We start from the raw sequence: 15,977 nt of genomic DNA, 5'->3' as shown, positions 1-15,977 counted from the left end.
ATGTTGTGATGATTGTGAAAACTGGACAAATAAAGAGTCCCTAATAATTGGGGAGTAAAAGCTTATTTGGTTTATGACAACTTAGCAAAAGTTATCTTTTAAACTTTATCTTAAAGAGAAGAAAGAAATGCTATTTGCTCATTGGGATTCATTTTTATAACAAGGGCTAAGTATTGGGTACTGATGTAGTTTTTTTCTCCCCTAAATCGGATAAAAATTGAGGCTGGTTTGTTGTGTACTACCAAACTAAGGCTGAAACTCCTGACAACTCTATGTTCAAAACCATCCACAGCAGATAAAGGATTCAAGTCTAGCACCAGACCATAATACATAATAATAATAATAATAATTGTGGTATTTGTCAAGTGCTTACTATGTGCCAAGCACTGTTCTAAGCGCTGGGGTAGATACAGGGTAATCAGGCTGTCCCACGTGGGACTCACAGTTTTAATCCCCATTTTACAGATAAGGTAAATGAGGCACAGATTAAAACCTACATCCTCTGACTCCCAAGTCTATGCTCTTTCCACTAAGCCATGCTGCTTGATTAACAAGTCAGGCACCATTTGAGAGTTTTGCAAGGAGCAGAACTAGGGAATAACATTGACTAAAATCCCCCCTCCCCAAACTCCAAATTGAGATAATCACCAAATTAACCCACCCTGGAGTTCTTCTCCCCTCTGGTATAGTTTGATAAAGACCACTACATTACCTTGTGAAGATCCTTCAGGTTGGAACAAAGATGAGAATGCACCTCAAGCAGCAAAAGCCAGCTTCAACTACCTCACTTTCCTTCTCTCTGCATTCAGTAGAAATTATGAGTGGAGCTTTTCTCTACTGGCCAAGAGACCAATCCCTACCCAGCACACTCCTAATTACCCAGAAGGCAAGGGGTGTGACCCTCTGATCTTGCTTTATCAAGCTACTGCTCTCTCAGGTGTTTTGCATGTGTTTTTCTGTAAGCTGCTGCTTCCAGGTTCCTAATTAGTGCTCTCCCAGTTGTTGTGTCTGGGTACACAGATCAGTTCCTCATTGTCGGAGGTGATCAATTAATCAGTCATAATTTTGAGCACTTACTATGCGCAGGTCACAGTACTAAGCACTCGGGAAGGTACAACTGATTTAGCAGACATATTCCCTGCCCATGATGAGCTTGAAGTCTAGAGTCAGTCAGTCAATCGTATTATTATTAATAATAATAATAATAATAATAATTGCATTTGTTAAGCACTTACTATGTGCAAAGCACTGTTTTAAGCACTGGGGAGGACATAAGGTGATCAGATTGCCCCAAGCAGGGCAGAGCATGGGCCTGGGAGTCAGAGGTCATGAGTTCAAATCCCAGCTCTGCTGCTTGTCAGCTGTGTGACTTTGGGCAAATCACTTAACTTCTCTGTGCCTCAGTTGTCTCATCTGTAAAATGGGAATTAAGATTGTGAGCCGCACATGGGACAACCTGATCACTTTGTATCCTCCCCAGTGCTTAGAACAGTGCTTTGCATTTAGTAAGCGCTTACCAAATACCAAAATTATTGTTATTATTATTATTATTATTGTTCATCCCCATTTTACAGATGAGGTAACTGAGGCACAGAGAAGTTAAGTGACTTGCCCAAAGTCACACAGCTGACAATTGGCAGAGCCGGGATTTGAACCCATGACTTTTGACTCCCAAGCCCGGGCTCTTTCCTTTGAGCCATGCTGCTTCCCTGAGCACTTACTGTGTGCAGAACACCATACTAAGTGCTTGGGAGAGTACAGTATAACAATAAGACAGTTACATTCCCTGCCCACATGAGCTTGCAGTCTAGAGGGGGAGACAGACATTAATTTAGAGATGAGCTCATGTATAGTTTTGATATGTTATAATGTTGATATAATGTAGTTTCGACATAATGTAGTTGATATTCCATTATCCACTTTTAATATAACTTGAGAGACTCCTTACCATTGGCTTTAAGCCACTGAATCAACTCTCCTGCCTACTTTAGCCCTGCTCTTCTCCCACTACAATCCAGCCCACATACTTCCGCTCCTCCAATAAATGTGTTCTTCATTGTTTAAGGTGACGCTAATAGTGATGACTGTTCAATCCCAGACTCTTTCAAATGTCTTGGGTCAAAATTCCAAGGCCCAAGACTGCAATTTTCCTTTAATTGATCTGCCAGGAAAAATGAGGAAGAACTTGAGAAAAAAAATAATTGTATATCAAACGTTTCCCAGTGCTCCCAAATCACAGAAATTTAGTTGGATGAAATATGAGAGAAGAAGAAAGCTAAACTAGAACTGACTGCCTATATACCACTAATTAATTATTCAGGCTTTGATACATACACAAACACCTTTAAAATCACATTTCTTTCAAGAGGACTTTCTAAGTCCTTAATGCCCCTAACTAACCCCACTAACTACAGATAAGGGAAATTTGATTATTTTAGTATCTGCCTCCCCCTGAAGACTGTTTTTGTGGATGAGAATAGTGTCTACTAACTTTGTTGTACTTTTCCAAGTGCTCCCCACAGGGCTCTACACACAGTCAGCGCTCAATAAATACCATTGATTGATACATATGCAAAGTTCTGAGTGTAGGTATTCTTCTGCCTGGACAGTAGGTGAGGATACTAGAATGTGTTCTGGCAGGCAGGAAGAGAGTACATACAAGGAAAAGGGATAGAGCTGTGGCTTGGAAGTCAGAAGGACCTGAGCTTTAATCCCTCCTCTGCCACTTGTCTGCTGTGTGACCTTGGGCAACTTCTCTGTACCTTAATTATCTCATCTGTAAAATGAGGATTAAGACTGTGAGCCCTGTGTAGGACAGGGACTGTGTCCACCCCAGTTAACCGGTATCTACCCCAGTGCTTAGCCCAGTTCCTGGTACACAACAAATGCCATAAAAAAATAATTCCCTCTTCAGATTTAAAGGTTCTGCCCCGTTAGCTGATTAGCTCTCATTCCCGGGGAATTCTGTGAAATGTAGGCCTCTGGGTTCTGAAAAATGGAGTTCCTAGGCAACAAGTGCTGGAAGAACCAATTTCCTATTTCCCCTTCAGTTCCTCGATTTCAGTTCTGCCTCGACTAGAAATCTGAATATTCTCATGAACTGTTTCTGCCAATAATGAGATCCTATCTATGGGTGTAGGCAGGAATAAATATGTCAATGTGTCTCTCATAGGTACTGAGCTTAGTACTGTCCCAAAATATTGAAAAATTGCATTGTTTCAAAAATAACCACTTTCCTTCTGCACCTCCACAGTCCTACAAGGAATTGTACAAAATTGTGCCCAGCAAACTCTTTTTGTTTCAGTGTATTCTGACAGTTTGTAGGGCAGAAATGCAATTCTGAAAACTGCAATCGAGTACCTTATATCATTCATATAAAAATTTTTACTTTGAAAATTTGTTTCCAGTATCACTCAAACAATAGTATTTATTGAATCAATCGAGCACTGGTATTTCTAAGTGCTTACTGTGTGCAGAGCACTATACTAAGCACTTGGAAGAATAAAACAGAGGTTGGAAAATGGCGGCCCAAAATGAGCTTAAAGACTATTATGTGCAGAGAGCACTTTATTAAGAGCTTATGGACAGAACAACAGAGTGAGTTAGTGAGAAGCAGCATGGCTCAGTGGAAAGAGCACAGGCTTGGGAGCCAGTGGTTATTGGTTCTAATCCCAGCTCCATCACTTGTCAGCTGTGTGACTTTGGGCAAGTCACTTAACTTCTCTGGGCCTCAGTTACCTCATCTGTCAAAAGGGGACTAAGACTGTGAACCCCATGTGGGACAACCTGATCACCTTGTATCCCCCCCCCTCAGTGCTTAGAACAGTACTTTGCACATAGTAAGCACTTAACAAATGCCATCATTGTTATTAATGTGATGCCTGCCCTCAAGGAGTTTACAGTCTACTAGGAGAGCCCACATGAAAATCAACTACAGATGGGAGGAAATAACAGAATATAAAGTGCTGTGGGGTGTGGGTGAGTACCGAAGTGCAGAAGTCCTGAAGTAGTAAAAGTCCTGAAGTAGTAAAAGTCCTGAAGTAGTATTAGGTTTGGGAAGCAGGATGGGGAGGTGAGATAATAGAAGCTGTGTGGTCTAGTGATTAGAGCACAGGCCTGGGAATCGGAAGGACCCGGATTCTAATTCTGACTCCTCCACTTGTCTTCTGTGTGACCTTGGACAAGTCCCTTCACTTCTCTGTGCCTCAGTTACCTCATCTGGAAAATGGGGGTTAAGGCTGTGAGCCCCATGTGGGACAATCCAACCTGATTAACCTCTCTCTACTCCAGTTTTTAGTCCAGTGCCTGGCACATAGTAAATGCTGAACAAATACCATTAAAAAAATAGAGATTAATCAGAGAAGGCCTCCTGGAGGGGTTGTCATTTCTGACCAACTCCTCCAAATTTGCACTTTAGGTTAGGGCCTGTGGGACCCATTGGGAAATCTACCACTGGGTAATCTCTTCCTGGGTGTAGGTTTGGCTGAATGGAGTGTCACCTGACTGACAACCCATCCTACATTTTGACTGAGTCGTAATGAATTTCCACAGTTGCCATTTGCAGAGCCTATCACACTTTCCGAAGCTATCTCTTGGTGTCCTGATATTTTTGAAATATTCCTTGTTAGTCAATCAGTCAATGATAATTTTGATGCTATTGATGCCCGTCTACTTGTTTTGTTGTCTGTCTCCCCCTTCTAGAAGACTGTGAGCCCATTGTCTGTAACTTGCTTAATTGTACTTTCCAAGAGCTTAGTACAGTGCTCTGCACACAGTAAGTGCTCAGTAAATACAATTGAATGAACTGAATGAATGAATGAACTTTTTGAGCACTTAGTGTGTGCAGAGCAATGTACTAAATGCTTGGGAGAGCACAATATAAGGGAGAATACTTGTTACTTATATGTGCTTACTATATGCCAGGCACTGTACTAAGTACTGGGATAGATACAAGAGAGTCAGGTTGGACAAAATCCCTGTCCCACAGTCTAAATTGGAGGGAGGAGGATTAATTCCCATTTTACATATGAAATAACCGAGACACAGAGAAGTTAAGTGATGTCCAATGTCACACAGCAGACAAGTGGTGGAGCGGGGGATTAGAACTCAGGCCCTTCTTACAGGCTTATGCTCTTTCCATTAGAGTGAAAGAGGCACATAGATATTTCTCTGCTCAGAGGCCAAACATTTCCTTAATTGCCATGATCCAAGAAGGCCTATCTGCTGCTGTTTTCTCCCAACAGTGAGATAGCGATAATCTTCCCCAAACTCCTCTCTACACATTTACCCATCTGATCAGACCTTTTCAATTTTCTGATTTAGGGGGCAATATAATAATAATAATAATGATACTGATAATAATAATAATAATGCAATAATAATATGCCGAGCACTGCTCTAAGTGCTGGGGTAGATACAGGGTCATGAGGTTGTTCCACGTAGGGCTCACAGTCTCAATCCCCATTTTACAGATGAGGTAACTGAGGCACCAGGAAGTTAAGTGACTTGCCCAAAGTCACACAGCTGACACATGGCGGAAGTAGGATTAGAACCTATGACCTCTGACTCCTAAGCCCAGGCTCTTTCCAATGGTTACCTGTCAGTTTGATCTGCCTTTGCATCTGTAATTTATTTATTGTATCTGTTATGTATTCTATCTGTACTTTATTTATATTGTCTATCTACTCCTCTAGACTGTAACCGCATTGTGAGCAGGGAATCAATCAATCAATCAATTGTATTTATTGAGCGCTTACTATGTGCAGAGCACTGTACTAAGCGCTTGGAAAGTACAAATTGGCATCACATAGAGACAGTCCCTACCCAACAGTGGGCTCACAGTCTAAAAGGGGGAGACAGAGAACAGAACCAAACATACCAACAAAATAAAATAAGTAGGATAGAAATGTACAAGTAAAATAAATAAATAGAGTAATAAATATGTACAACCATATATACATATATACAGGTGCTGTGGGGAAGGGAAGGAGGTAAGACGGGGGGATGGAGAGGGGGACGAGGGGGAGAGGAAAGAAGGGGCTCAGTCTGGGAAGGCCTCCTGGAGGAGGTGAGCTCTCAGCAGGGCCTTGAAGGGAGGAAGAGAGCTAGCTTGGCGGATGGGCAGAGGGAGGGCATTCCAGGCCCGGGGGCCGGGGGTCGATGGCGGGACAGGCGAGAGCGAGGTACAGTGAGGAGATTAGTGGTGGAGGAGTGGAGGGTGCGGGCTGGGCAGTAGAAGGAGAGAAGGGAGGTGAGGTAGGAGGGGGCGAGGTGATGGACAGCCTTGAAGCCCAGGGTGAGGAGTTTCTGCCTGATGCGCAGATTGATCGGTAGCCATTGGAGGTTTTTGAGGAGGGGAGTAATATGTCCAGAGCGTTTCTGGACAAAGATAATCCGGGCAGCAGCATGAAGTATGGATTGAAGTGGAGAGAGACACGAGGATGGGAGATCAGAGAGAAGGCTAGTGCAGTAGTCCAGACGGGATAGGATGAGAGCTTGAATTAGCAGGGTAGCGGTTTGGATGGAGAGGAAAGGGCGGATCTTGGCAATGTTGTGGAGCTGAGACCGGCAGGTTTTGGTGACGGCTTGGATGTCTGTTATATTGTACTTTCCCAATTGCTTAGTCCAGTGCTCTGCACACCGTAAGCACTCAATAAGTGAGACTGACTGACTGATCTATCTTCTGCTGGGATCTCCTAACTGTCAAATCTAAGACATACACAGGAGGTTTTACTTGTGTCTTAAGAGCTGTCTCTTCTGTGCACCTATGTATGGCTACCTAAATTCAGCTGATCAGAGAGCACCCTAATGCTACACTTTTCCCCCACATGTCTAATCATTCTGAAATACATGGTCACCCTGTATGCCTTTCTCACCCTTCACTTAACAGGGCTAAAGAATACTCCTGGTGTCTTTGCAAACCTTTACAAACCAGGGCAAATGCAGATTGAGCCCAGAGCCTGATGTTACATGAATGCACAGCCATCACTCAATTTTCCAAGCTAATAATACATGCGGTGTGGACTAGCAGATAGAGCACAGATCTTGGAGTCAGAAACACCAGGGTTCTAATCCCAGCTCTGTCACTTGCCTGCTGTGTGACCTTGAGCAAGTCACCTAACTTCTCTGTGTTGCAGTTACTTCACCTGTAAAATGAGGATTAAGACTGTGATCCCTATATGGGACTGGGACAATATCCAACTTGATTACCTAGTGCCTACCCCGGTGCTTAGCACAGAGTAAGCACTTAATAAATGTCATTAAAAGGAAATATAAGGAGAAAGGTTGTGGATTATATAAGTGACTGGTAATGCAGAATAAGGGAGATGGTTTAGGGTTTGCGCTCCAACTGAGAGGTGGGCCAAGTCAGAGAAGCTGGGGGAACCTTTGTTGTGAATTGTATCTGCCTAACCAGGGAAGAGGCTAGGTGAAGGCAAGTGCAGAGCAGGGAGAGTTCAAAAATCTGCTGCGGATATTCCACTTGCAGTATAATCCATATGTAGATAATCGAGAGTGAACTGAATCACAGACTCCGTCCTCCCCCTTTTGAATGAATTACCTAGGTTTCAAATAAGTCTAGACAAAGACACAAACTGTTTGATCCCAACATGCTTCCATCAAACTGAAAATATTTAATTTTTGTAGTAAATTCAGCACCTCTCAGGGTTGTACCTGGAGAGTTTCTAGTATGCTACCAGTCCTGGCTATGAGAGAGAGAGTCAAGCAGAGGCATACCCATTCCATTCCTAGCTTGGTCAGTTGTTAGCTAGTGGAAGGCAATCTGCTACAAGTCAAAACTCACCTGTGCTGGGCAGCAATGGCATGGGAGAGAGTAGAGGGCAGAGACAGACTCAAGCTTACTGCCTGGAAGGAGGCAATGGTAAACCACTTCCATATTTTCACCAAGAAAACTCTATGGATACACTACCAAAACAATTGCAGATGGAGGTGGGGTGTTCTGGGAGAGATGTGTCCATGGTGTCTCTATGGGTCAGAGACAATGTGACAGCATAAGACAAGTATATTCAGCAACAAAAACTATAATTTAACACTATAGTCTCATCTCTGAAATAAAAATATGTCTTCTTCATACTGATGATTTTTTAAAAATCTCTTCAATCTCCTCTGAACAGCAAGGACAGAAGAAAGAGAATATGCTAAACAACTCCACAGTGCAACAAGGTTCAACAAAGTCATAATGAACTAGACACAGCCTTTGTTCACTGATCTATAATAATCCCTAAAATTTCACCAGGACTGTAGTTAGAAATTAATGCCTACAATCTAATTCTCAAAACCAGACATATCCCTAGTAAAGATGAGAATGACTAACATTGATATAGACCCATTCATGAGGAGACAGTCAAAGAATTGGGCCATGTCCACATTAGCTTTCAGAGAATATGGACATTTGCCCAATCATTTCTATTTTAGAGTCCATCTGGTCAGATGGTCAGAACAGGTCATGTTCCTCTGAATTTCAAGGAATAATGTACCTGAAAAGGAACTCTAGAGGTGTTCAGGTGACCCAAAGTCCACAAATAGAACTCTGTTATAACTATAATTTCAATGCACTTTGGGTACTCATTCCACAAAGAGGGTGATTTACTCTAATGTAAGAAGCAGCGTGGCTCAGTGGAAAGAGCACGAGCTTGGGAGTCAGAGGTCATGGGTTCAAATCCCAGATCCACCACTTGTCAGCTGTGTGACTTTGGGCAAGTCACTTAACTTCTCTGCACCTCGGTTACCTCATCTGTAAAATGAGGATTACAATTGTGAGCCCCACATGGGACAACCTGATCACCTTGTATCCTCCCCAGTGCTTAGAACAGTGTTTTGCACATAGCTCTTAACAAATACCAAAATTATTACTATTATTAATGTTAAAATACTTACCCAACTTGGATGGTATATAGCCTCACAGCACTCATACTAAGAAAAAAATCTTGATGGCTAATTAACATCTGTTGTAGTTTACATTTGTTCCCTCTTGCTCTATCATCGCCATCACCCATATCAATCAATTTCCTTCCCTATAAGAGGTTTCCCTTGAACCTTCTCTCCCCTGGGTTCAATAATTCAATTTCCAGAGTGGGATACATAACAGTCACCTCTTGGCACTCTTCTAAATTGACAGTCCATAGAATGTCATCAACCACAGTATGGCTAGTACTGAAATCCCTTTCTACTCTTTCTGCTTTCATCTGGTCTCTATTTTTACTTTACATTTTGCAAATTAGAACAACTTTGGAACTACTGGAAGGAGCAGGGTGGCCTAGTAGAAAGGGGCTGGGCCTGGAAGTAGGAGGATCTTGGTTCTAATCCCAACTCTGTAACTTGCCTGCTATGTTACTTTGGGCAAACTCCTTAACTTCTCTGGGCCTCAGTTACCTCATCTGTAAAATGGGAATTAAATGCTCCCCCCCACCCCAGGCTGTGAGCATCATGTGGGACAGGGGCCATTTCCAATCTGATTATCTTGTACCTATCTATCTATCGATCAATTAATTGGTTGTATTTATTGAGTGCTTACTATGTGCACAGCACTATACTAAGTGCTTGGTAGAGTTCAAAACAACAGAGTTGGCAGACACATTTCCCATCCACAGTGATCTTAGAACCTAGAGGGGGAGACAGACATTAACAATAAAGAAATAATTTACATATATATAAATAACTGATGTGGGGCTGAAGGTAGGGTGAAACCAAATGTCCAAAAGGTTCAGATCCAAGTGCACAGATGACACAGAAGGGAGACGGAGTTGGGGGGAAGAGGGCTTAATCAGGGAAGGCCTCTTGGAGGAGATGTGACCCTCTGCACATAGTAAGTGCTCAATAAATGCCATTGATTGGTTAATAAGACTGTAAGACCATAAGCTCTTTTTGGGCAGGGAACGAGTCTGCTAATTCAGTTGAATTCTCCCAAGCACTACTGCAGTGCTCTGCACATAGTAAGCATTCCATAAATACCACTGATTGATTGATTGAATAAGGCACTGAAGGAGGAAGAGTGGTGATGTGGCATATATGAGGGGCAGGGAGTTCCAGGTCAGCGGGAGGATGTGAGAAAGGGATCATTAGTGAGATAGACAAGATCAGGGCACAGTGAGCAAGATGGCACTGAAGAAGCCAAGTGATATCAGTGAGATAAGATAGGGGGAGGTGAGCTAATTGAGAGCTTTAAAGCTGATGGTAAAGAGTTTCTTTTTAATGCGGAGGTGGATGAGCAACCACTGGAGGTTCTTGAGGACTGTCATTTAGAAAAATGATCCAGGCAGAAGAGTGAAATATGGACTGGAGTAAGGAGAGACAGGTAAGTCAGCAAGTAGGCAGCTGCAGTAGTCATGGCAGGATAGAATAAGTGTTTGAATCAGCCTAGGAGCAGTGTTAATGGAGAGAAAAGCATGGATCTTTAGTGCTGTTGCAAATGTAGTAATAATAATAATGATGATGGTATTTGTTAAGCACTTACTATGTGCAAAGCACTGATCTAAGCGCTGGGGAGGTTACAAGGTGACCAGGTTGTCCCATGGGGGGCTCACAGTTTTAATCCCCATTTTACAGATGAGGTAACTGAGGCACAAAGAAGTGAAGTGACTTGCCCAAAGTCACACAGATGACAGTTGGCAGAGTCCGAATTTGAACCCATGACCTCTGACTCCAAAGCCCATGCTCGATTCGATGTAGAATCAATAAGATTTGGTGACAGATTGAATGTGTGAGTGGAATGAGGGGAATGAGTCGAGGAAAACACCAAGTTTATGGGCTTTTGAGATAGGGAGGGTGATGATACTGTCTACAGTGATGGGAAAGACATGGACAGAACAGGGCTTGTGTGGGAAGGTGAGGAGTTCTGTTTCGACATGTTAAGTTTGAGGTATCAGCAGGACATCCAGGTAGAAACTGTCCTGAAGTCAGGAGGAAATGCAAGACTGCAGAGAAGGAGAAGGTAGTTGAAGCCACTGGAGTGAATGAGTTCTCCAAGGGAGTGGGTGCAGTTGGGAAAAACAAGGGGACCCAGGACTAAGCTTTGAATGACCACCCCCTCCCCCACTATCAGAGGGTGGGAGACAGAGGAAGAGCCTGAAAATGAGGCTCTATGGTGATTAGTATGGTACTTGGCACATAGTAAGCACTTAACAAATATCACAATTATTATTATTACTGTTTATTGTGTTTTCAGCCATGGCTGCTCAAAAAACCCAAAAATCAAGCCATTTACTTGGCAATATAAATGCTTCTAAAACATAGTGCCTTTTCCAAAGAATACTAATAATTTTCTTTAGCATGCAAAAACTCAGCCTAATAGCCTATATGCATTTTAATTATCTCAACTACCACCAACAGTCAGGCTTACCCGATGTTTGGCTTCTAATAGTCATTTGGATTCCATCCCAAATTTCATCATTCAACATTTGGTTGCATGTTTAATGATGGCATGATAGTATTTGTTAAGCACGTACAATGTGTCAAGCCCTGTTCTAAGATGTATGATGGCATTTGTTAAATGCTTACAATGTGTCAAGCACAGTTATAATGTAACGGGACCTACTGAAGCTCTGACAAATGCTTCCCTAAATAATAATAGTAATAATAATAATAACACTTATGGTATTCATTAAGTGTTTTTAATGTGCCAAACACTGTTCTAAGTGCTGGAGTATATACTAGATAATCAGGATGGACACAATCCAGGTCCTACATGGGGCTCACAGTTCAAATAGAAGGGGGAACTGGTATTTAAGCCTCCTTTTACGGATGAGGAAACTGAAGCCCAGAGATGTTAAGTGACTTTCCCACAGTCACACAGCAGCCAAGTGGCAGAACTGGGATTAGAACCCAGGGTCTCTGACCTCAGACCTATGCTCTTTCCACTGAGTGACCCAAGCTCTGGCCAGACCTCCTCTCTCCTCCCTCTTGCTGCCCTGCAGGTCTTGATCTCCATCCCCCGTCACAGGGTTCCATGAGGTAAAGTCCTTGTTCAGGCAGCTGAGGATCCAGTCTATGGCAAAAGTGCAATCTGATTGGCTTGAATCTTCCCCAGTGCTTAGTAAAATGTCTGGCACATAGCAAGTGCTTAACAAAAACCATTAAAAAAAAAACGGGAAAAGGGCAAAGAGACTCCTCCACGATACTGGCCCACTTCCTACCCAACAAGAGGAATTTCAATCTCCACTCGTAGGACAATTGACTGCTAAAACTGGGATTACAATCACATGCACTTGAGTGAGTCATGGGCTAGGTGGGTGCTCAGCTGGTCTAGTGGGAATCAGAGTGGTCTAGTGGAAAGAGCACTGGCCTGGGAGTCCTACTTTGCCATGTGCCTGCTATGGGATCTCGGGCAAAACTCTTAACTTTTATGTGCCTTGGTTTCATCAACTGGAAAATGGGGATTCAATATCTGTTCTCCCTCCTACTTAGACTGAGAGACCCTACCTCCTTCCCCTCCCCACAGCACTTGCATATATATGTACAGATTTATTACTCTATTGATTTTACTTGTACATATTTACTATTCTATTTATTTTGTTAATGATGTGCATATAGCTTTAATTCTATTTGTTCTGACGACTTTGACACCTGTCTACATGTTTTGTTTTGTTATCTTTCTCCCCCTTCTAGACTGTGAGCCTGTTGTAGGGTAGGGACTGTCTCTATATGTTGCCAACTTGTACTTCCCAAGCGCTTAGTACAGTATTCTGCACACAGTAAATGCTCAATAAATACGATTGAATGAATGAATGAATGTGGGACAGATACTGTGTTCAACCTGATAAACGTTTATTTAATACAGTGCTTGACACATAGTAAATGCTTAACAAATACTGTAATTATCGTATCTTACTGAATCCATTCACAAAACCTGAGACAATGACACTGCATGGCTAATATAGACAAGCTGGTGATGTCTACACTAATGAAATGACTCATTTTTAGAGAAAAAGGTATCATGGTGTGCCTGTAGTCATTTTGCTATTTGGTGGTGCACTCCTAGTAAACCCAGAAAAATAATTAATCCAAAAGCAAAATCCTCTAGAAAGTGGAGAGCCATTTCAAATGCCCAAGCCAAGAATCTTCTAAGTCAATGGGTGGAAAATCAGAAGACAACTGATAAAATTGGAGATACTCTGCCTGTATACAATGTCTAAATTAGATATCAAAGACAGTACTCAAAGTTCCTTCAACGAAGGAAAAAGAAAACCACTCAATCTCTCAGATTCATTCTTTCACAAACCAAAGGAAGGAAAATAAGGGCTGTAACAAAGAAAGTGTTCTCAAGGCAGTTGGATAAAAGTTTCAAAATCCAATTAAGTTCTACCTTCCTATTCTATTTCAGCACTTACTATACTGTAAGTGCTTTGTGTACAATACATGCTTAAAAAATAGTATTACTATCGTTCCCTGAGCAACAGCTAGCTGGTTCATGTTCAGCCTGGAGTCCACTGTGAACATAGATCCTTTCCTACTATATTTACCAGTTTTCGTTGGTCCCCACGTAGAATTTCAGCAGTTTCCCCTTTTCTCCATCCCAGCACTTGTCCAGACTTCCCTTGGGTACTGCTGTATCTGATTCTATTAATGTAAGGAGCACTTCTCCAAATGTTCATCAAAGTCATTTTGAATTCAACTTCTATCCTCCAAAGCGCTAGCTACCCCCATACTCTAGATCAGTGTCACCTGCTGAATGTTCTCGCTACTCTAGAATTTGGCTTATCAGACTTTTTCTAGTGACTTTGGCCATTTCATCTTGAAAATAATGATGATAATAATAATAACAATAACAATAATGATAATAATGAGAAGAATGAAAGCATCAGAAGCAGCATGGCTTAGTGGATAGCGCACAGGCCTGGGAGTCAGGACCTGGATTCTAATCCTGGCTCCATCACATGTCTGCTGTGTGACCTTGGGCAAGTCACTTAACTTCTCTGGGACTCAGTTAGATTATCTGTAAAATGGGGTTAAGACTGTGAGCTCCATGTGGGACAGGGACTGTGTCCAAACTAATTAACTTGTATCTACCCCAGAGTTTAGAACAGTGCTTGGCACATAATAAGCACTTAACAAGTAACATAATTATCATTATTTTTTTCGTTATTATAATTAATAATAATGATGGTATTTGTTAAGAGCTTACTATGTGCCAAGCACTGGTCTAAGCACTGGAGTAGAAACAAGATAATCAGGTCCTACAATGGCTCACAGTTCCAAGCAGGAGGGAGAACAGGCACTGAACCCCCATTCTGCACATGAGGAAATGGAAGCACAGAAAACTGAAGTGACTTGCCCAAGGACACACAGTGGACAAGTGACAGAGCCAGAATTAGAACCCAAGTCCTCTGACTTGGCCGTGCTTGTGCTCTAGGCCATGTTACTTCCTCAATTCTTTAAATCTCAAGTTGTTCTGAAGTGGCTCATTTTCCCTAAAAAAGACCTTTGGGGCCATTTGAGAAGCAGCATGGCTTACTGGAAAGAGCGCGGGCTTGGGAGTCAGAGGTCATGGGTTCTAATCCCAGCACCGCCACTTCTCAGCTAGGTGACTCTGGCCAAGTCACTTAATTTATCTGTGCCTCAGTTACCTCATCTGTAAAATGGGAATTAAGACTATGAACCCCACCTGGGACAACCTGATAACCTTGTATCTGCCCCAGTGCTTAGAACAGTGCTGGGCACATAGTAAGTACTTAACAAATACCATCATCATCACCACCATCATCATCATGAAAATTGTTGCCATCTAGCATATCATTCACAGCCCAAACAAGTTAGGAATATATTTGAGCACTGTGGGGGTATGTCCTAGATGACCTCCCTGCCTTGTGTCTCTCCCCACTCTAGTCCATACTTCACTCTGCTGTTGGATTATTTTTCTAGAAAAACATTCAGGCCATGTTTCCCCTCTCCTAAGGATTCTCCATTAGTTGCCCATCTACCTTGGCAACAAATAGAAACCCTTTAAAGCACTCAATCACCTTAGCCCCTCCTACCTACCTCACCTTACTACTCTCCCACTACAAACCCAGCCTGCACACTTTTCTTTTATAAAGCTAACCTTCTCAATGTACCTTGATCTCATCTGCCTCACCACCGACCTTTGCCCACATTCTGCCTCTGGCCTGGAACGCCCACCTTCTCCACGCCTTCCAAGCATTATTAAAGGCACATCTCCAAGATGTCTTCCCAGGACTAAGCTCTCCTTTCCTCTTCTCCCACCCACTTCTGCATCAGCTTGACTTGCTCCCTTTATTCATCACCCTTCCCATCCCCACAGCACTTATGCACCTACCTTAATGTTATTTATCTATATGAATGTCTTTCTCCTCCTCTAGGCTGTAAGCACGTTGTGGGTGGGGATTGTGTCCATAACATTATTATATTGTACTCACCCTAGTGCTTAGTTCAGTACTTGTGGCTCAGTGGGAGGAGCATGGGCTTTGGAGTCAGAGGTCATGGGTTCAAATCCCAGCCCCGACAATTGTCAGCTGTGTGGCTTTGGGCAAGTCACTTAACTTCTCTGTGCCTCAGTTACCTCATCTGTAAAATGGGGATTAAAATGTGAGCCCCCTGTGGGACAACCTGATCACCTTGTAACCTCCTCAGTGCTTAGAACAGTGCTTTGCACATAGTAAGCGCTTAACAAATACCAACATTATTATTATTATTACTCAGCACACAGTAGGTGCTCCATAAATATGACTGACTGACTGACTGACTGAGAATCAAGGTATAACTGTGGAGATGGGACTGATGACAACATAAGTAGCATGGCATAATAATGCCACAGGTCATCTAGTGTGCCATGCAAGACAGATCAACCCTGGGTCCTCTCATGGGGGTTAATCCATTCTGGGAGACAGGGAAAGTAGGGAAAGATTCCCTAATAAAGAGTCAGGAACTAACTGACTAACTAGCACACTAGGACTTGGAACAAGCTGGTCAGGTAGCTGGTGCACCTCCCTCTAGGGTAGCCACTGACA

The 15,977-nt window shown here is 42.6% G+C and overlaps 1 protein-coding gene, 1 non-coding gene and 1 pseudogene across 2 annotated transcripts in view; 2 read left to right on the top strand and 1 right to left on the bottom strand.

Annotated features, from left to right (window-relative positions):
* RGS17 (regulator of G protein signaling 17) overlaps positions 1 to 775 on the bottom strand; it is a 104,253-nt gene extending 103,478 nt beyond the window's left edge. Inside the window, exon 1 of the mRNA XM_038771489.1 lies at positions 713 to 775. The gene's annotated coding sequence lies outside the window, so the exon portion shown is untranslated. The remainder of the gene's footprint in view (positions 1 to 712) is intronic.
* Positions 1 to 15,977, top strand: part of LOC119941733 — a 40,523-nt pseudogene that overhangs the window by 6,441 nt on the left and 18,105 nt on the right.
* On the top strand, positions 7,654 to 7,791 carry LOC119924572. Its single transcript, XR_005449277.1, has one exon. It is a non-coding gene; the product is annotated as a small nucleolar RNA SNORA7 (small nucleolar RNA).

This window comes from Tachyglossus aculeatus, chromosome 2 (genome assembly GCF_015852505.1).
Source record: "Tachyglossus aculeatus isolate mTacAcu1 chromosome 2, mTacAcu1.pri, whole genome shotgun sequence".
Taxonomy (NCBI): Eukaryota; Metazoa; Chordata; class Mammalia; order Monotremata; family Tachyglossidae; genus Tachyglossus; species Tachyglossus aculeatus.
The sequence above is the reverse complement of the archived record's forward strand: the minus strand, read 5'-3'. Positions and strand labels throughout refer to the sequence as shown.